Below are 6,000 nucleotides of genomic sequence, written 5' to 3' on the forward strand. Positions count from 1 at the left end.
CATTACCCGAGATACGGCCTACAATTGTTGTGTCATCAGCAAACTTATATATTGAGTTAACACTCACAACATGCTGGAGGAACTCAGCAGGTCGGGCAGCATCCATGGAAAAGATCGGTTGACGTTTCGGGCCGGAACCCTTCATCAGGACCCCAGCTTTGACCCCAGCATCTGCAGATTATTTTGTATTTATATATTGAGTTTGATGGAAACTTGGCTACACAATCATGGGTGTACAGTGAGTACAGCAGGGGGCTGAGTACACAGCCTTGTGGGGCACTGGTGCTCAGAGTGATTGTAGAGGAGAGCTTGTCCCCTATTTTTACAGCCTGGGTCCTGTCTGTGAGGAAGTTGAAGATCCAGCTGCAGATCTGAGTGCTAAGGCCCAGGTTCCGGAGCTTAGGAATCAGTTTATTTGGAATGATGGTATTAAAGGCAGAGCTGTAGTCAATGAAAAGGAGCCTTACATATGCATCTTTATTCTCCAGGTGTTCTAAGGAGGAACGTAGGGCCAGAGAGATGGCATCTGCCGTTGACCTGTTGCTCCGGTAGGCGAATTGCAAAGCGTCGAGGTTGACCGGTACGCTGTGGTTGATGTGTGCCATAACCAATCTCTCGAAGCACTTCATAGCAATTGATGTCAGAGCCACAGGTCGATAGTCGTTCAGGCATGCCACCTTGCTCTTCTTCAGCACTGGGATTATCGTTGCCTTCTTAAAACATGAGGGGATCTGTCTCACTTTCAAAATACAAGGTTAAGTTTATCATCAGATAGGTAGTTTTCAGGTATTGCCAAACACAAATCTTCTTACGAATCTACTTTACAGGTTTAACTTAGTTTCCCTATCAGAGTTCACTATCAGGATCTGAAAAGGAGAGCCCCTGTCTGCTCCCCTCATGAACATATGGGTTTCCTCCCACATCCCAAATGCATACGGTTAGGGTTAGTGAGCTGTGGGCATGCTATGTTGGGACAGGGAAGCGTGGCGACACTTTCAGGCTGCCAAGCACAATCCCTGCTGGTTTAATTTGACTGGATGTAAAATGATACATTTCACTGTATGTTTCGATGTACATGTGGCAAATAAAGCTAATCTCGAAACTCAGTGCTCTTCCCATGTCAGGAATATGTTGATTGTACCAGAGGTGGAGATATAAATGTGCATATTTTGACGCTGGATTCAGAATCAGAATCGGATTTAATATCATTGACACTACGTAAAAATATGCCATGAGCAGCACAATAGCGTAGTACTTAGCATGTGCTATTACATATGAGGACTGGCTCATGGATTTCTGGTTTCCTCCTCCTGAAGTCAATAATCAGATCGTTGGTCTTACTGACATTGAGTAAGAAGTTGTTGTTGTGGCATTGCTCGGCCAGATTTTCAATCCCTCTCCTATACGCTGATTCATCACCACCTTTGATTCGGCAAACTTAAATACGGCATTGGAGCTGTGCCATAGGTATAAAGTGAGTAGAGCAGGGGGCTAAGCACACAGCCTTTGGTGCACCTGTGCTGATGGAGACGATGGAGGAGATGTTGTTGTCAATCCGAACTGACTGGGGTCTGCAAGCGAGGAAATCCAGGATCCAGTTGCACAAGGAGGTATTGAGGCCAAAGTCTTGGAGCTGATTGATGAGTTTTGAGAAGGTGATAGTAATGATCGCCGGGCTGAGGTCAATGAAGAGCATGTGCGAAACGGACATTGATCGAATTGAAACTATTGGCTCAGAAGCAGGGTAAACAGCTGGGGTATAAGCAAAGGCAGATGGCTGCCAAATGCAATTCCTTACTGCAGCGTTCCTTCCGTCATCAGCAAAATGGGAATTAGTACTGCCTTGTGCACTTTGAGCCTCTTGCTGCACCTTCGGTAATATCTGCTGTTTCCACTGATTTCTTTCCGAAAACTTCCGCTTACTTTATGGTATTGTACAGCATAACTTGTTAAAAATTGATGTGGTATCAAAAAAGAATGCAGGTGCAGTAATGCACTTGTTAAAACAATGCTTAACTTTTAAAAACATTTTGAAAACCTGAGTAACACTCACAATACACTGCAGGAACTCAGCAGGTCTGGCCACATCTATGGAGGCGATAAAGAGTTGATGTTTCAGGCTGAAAATGAATGAACAAGCAAATAGATAGATAGATAGATAAATAGTGTGATAGATAGATAGACAGTGCGATAGATAGATAGATAGACAGTGTCATGGTCCGGATCAGGGTCCCTTTAAATTTATTTTGTTTATGTTACGATCCGGACCATGGACTCCCTGTTTCCCTTTGGTTCCCTGTTTTCCCATGTCCCTCGGGCTTGGTGATTGGAGGCAATTGGAGGCAATTGGAGGCTGAACCGGCAGTTTATAGTCTCCGGCTTTCTGCCGTTCGGCACAGGAGCATTTGCAAAGTCACCAAAGGTACTGCGAGCCAATGTCATCTGGCCGGGTAAGCCTAGTCTCCCCCCGAAGCGAGTGCCGGTAATTCGCCTTTCCTCACCGGAGCAACTCTGTCAAGTTACCTTGCCAAAGCGAGCCTGCAAAGTTTCCTCGCCAAGGCGGGTCTGTCAGTTAACCTGCCAGAGGGAATCAAGAGCCGTTGTCTACTGTTCCCAGGCCGAGTCTAGAGCTCGCCACTACCTGGAGGCTCCAAGTACCAAGTCCTGGCTCCAGGCAGCTCCAAGTACCACGTCAAGTCCTGGCCCTGGCGGCATCCAAGTACCATGTCAAGTTCTGGCCCTGGCGGCATCCAAGTACCACGTTAAGTTCTGGCCCTGGCGGCATCCAAGTCTCAAGTCAAGTCCTGGCCCTGGCGGTACGTGATTCCGAGTCCTAGCCCAGACCCTTAGACCCAGCCTAGTCCAAGGCCTGAGTCCTTGTCCAATAAGCTTTTCCTGCTTCTGCTTTGCTCTCCTTGTATCAAGCAATAAACTCAATTAAGTTAACCTCACAAGATGTGTCTTGCATTTGGGTCCACCCTTCCTCCCACCGCCCCCCATTGTGACAGATAGATAAATAGATGGATAGTGTGATAGAGATATAATGAGGTTGTGTTCATGGACTGTTCAGAAGTCTGACACTAGAGGGGAGGAGGCTGTCCCTAAATATTGATTCAAGCTCCTGTACCTCCTCCCTGATGGTAAGATTGAGTAGAAGGCTTGTCCCACAAGTCAAAGTTTCTTAATGATGGGGCTGCCTTCTTGAGGTATCGCTTTTTGAAGATATTCTTGATAGTTGAGAGGGTTATGCCCGTGATCCATTTGGTTGAATTTACAACCCTCTGCAGCCTCTTTTAATTCTTCACACTGGAGTCTCCATACCAGACAGAGATGCAGCCAGCCAGAATGTCTGTAGAAATTTGCTAGAGCCTTAGGTGACAGACCAAATCTCCTCAAGCATCTAATGACATACAGCTGCTGATGTGCCCCGGACTGAAGCTCTGAGATGTTGACACCCAAGAAATTGAAGCTGCTCACTCTTTCCCCTGATGAGCCCTCAGTGAAGACCTGTGTGTTCCCCTGACTTCCCATTTATGAAGCCCACAACCAATTTCTTGGTCCTGCTGACGTTGAGTGCAAAGTTGTCATTGCGACACCACTCAACTAGCTGATCTATCTTGCTCCTGTACGCCTCCTCGTCACCATCTGAGATTCTGCCAACAACAGTACTGTCATCAGGGTTTTTACAGATGGTGTTTGAGCTGTGCTTAGCCACACCGTCATGCACCTGTGTTGATTGTCAGCCAAGAGGAGATGGCATAACATGGGATCCGACGGAAAAATAGGGCTCACACTCCAGAAGATTGTGAAGCAGACAGGCTCCTCAGAGCACAATTCCCCTCGAAGCAGGGTTACACAGTAGTTTTAAATTGCAGAGGGGTTGACGGAAGGGATGCCCAAAGGAAGTGAACATCTTCGATAGGTTTAGGCCACACTCGCCCACCTGATCGCAAAGTTTAAGGCACAGTCTGGGTAACGCAGCAACGAGGGCAGTTCGGAAAACAAACACATGAAAAGTTAAGCTGTAAAACGCAGGTGTGAGCTACCCGCTCAAATTGTGGAAATGGTGGTGAGGCGAGGGTTAATGTAATATCCAGGCAAGAATAGACAGCAGATACTGCGCAGACAGCCCAGGCAAGAAAGGTCTTTGAAGAACGGAGCTTCCCGCTGCACAGCAGGGGGCCGGAGACGTGATGAGCAATCCAAGGCATATACACCAACTAAGGGACAATTGCTTTACTAACTTCAAAGTATCATTGGCTGTGAGCTTGAAGTTTCTGTTGAATCTTAACACCTGTATTCTTGCAAGTGAGCAATTCCGACATAGTTAGTAATATATCCTTACCTGCCAGCCAGTTCCGTATGCAACCCTCTCACCAAAGCTCATCAGCCAACTCTGCTAACAGCAATATGTCTCAGCGGTGAGAAGGCCACCTTTCATAAGCAATATACGTCTAGGCTCGGTATGATTTGGGGTTGGGATGTTCCAATTAAATGTGTAAATACTGCTCCATGTAAACATATCGTTCGCCAGAAAATTAACAGATCATACACCAGCATAAGGTCATAAAGGAAATATATCAACCAGATTTTCAAACATTTACAGAAAAATAAAAGGGCCCAGTACAGTTAAACCAGTCCAATGTGCGCATAGACATTGGAGCTCATTTCTGTAGTAGCTGAGTGTATTGTTTTAGTCAATCACTGAACCCACATTCTGTGTGAAGGCACCAGCCAAAGTTCGAACTTCTATCGAAGACCATCTCAAATGGACTGGCTCTCTCAGGAGTATGGGCGTTTCCTCCTTGGAGCCACTCATCTGCAGACATCCCACCCTGCAAAAACTCATTTCTGGGAGGTAGCGCCATCAATTTGCGGGAGACTCTGGGAGAGGTGGGATGTCTGCAATAGAGTAGCTCCTTAGCAGCTGGCCAGCTGGTTTAAATAACGTTAGCTATGCTAATGAACAAATGACACCTGTTAAACTCACCTCAACACGTCTTTTACAGTCTTAACCCACCATGGGCAATAGAAAAGTCACTGTTGCAAACAGTGCAGCGAGCAACACTGTCATTATTTTTGACCCCTATTAGGCAGGGGTACACTTTAGTGTAGTCTGGGGTGATGTACGTTTTATATTTTCTTTTTTTGGAACACTCTCCCATGGCGCTCTCTCTCTCTCTCTCTCTCTCGTGGTCGCTCCCGCTCTCGCTCTGCTCGCTCTCTCGCTTGCTGTCTCTCACGCTCTCTCTTGCTCTCTCTCTCTCACTTTCTCTCAAAAAAATTGATTTCCGGGACATTGTATATAATTTGTGGGCATCAGGGAGCCACTATTAATATGCGGGAGACTCCCGGAACTTCTGGGAGAGGTGGGATGTCTGCATCTGCACAAAGCTCCTCTTACAACGGGGTCTCCCCTTAAAACAGCATTCTGTGGCATCTTCCCTTCTGCCTGCTCAGCAGCTCCTGCCGAAAGAACCCAAACAGATTACTGTCCTTCAGAAATCTGATCCTGCCCAGCTCTCCCGAATCTTCCACTGGGCAGAGGGTTACGATCGGCTGACACAACATTCCTAAGTTGGACAACATGGTTCTTTATCTTTAGCTGAAGCCAAAACACTCTTCCCAGCAGAGCACGCAGGAGCTTATACAGAAAACTGCTAAAATAAAATTCCTCACAGCGTAGTAGTAGAAATCTTAACCAGGGCAATACCTGTATAAAAATGGCATTTCTCTATTCAGGGTTTAGAACGGTGTTGGTGACGGGGGCCATGCTGTTCTGCCGGTCAGAGTTTAGAACGGTGTTGGTGACGGGGGCCATGCTGTTCTGCCGGTCAGGGTTTAGAACGGTGTTGGTGACGGGGGCCATGCTGTTCTGCCGGTCAGGGTTTAGAACGGTGTTGGTGACGGGGGCCATGCTGTCCTGCCGGTCAGGGTTTAGAACGGTGTTGGTGACCGGGGCCATGCTGTTCTGCCGGTCAGAGTTTAGAACGGTGTTGG

This window comes from Mobula birostris, chromosome 17 (assembly GCF_030028105.1).
Source record: "Mobula birostris isolate sMobBir1 chromosome 17, sMobBir1.hap1, whole genome shotgun sequence".
Taxonomy (NCBI): Eukaryota; Metazoa; Chordata; class Chondrichthyes; order Myliobatiformes; family Myliobatidae; genus Mobula; species Mobula birostris.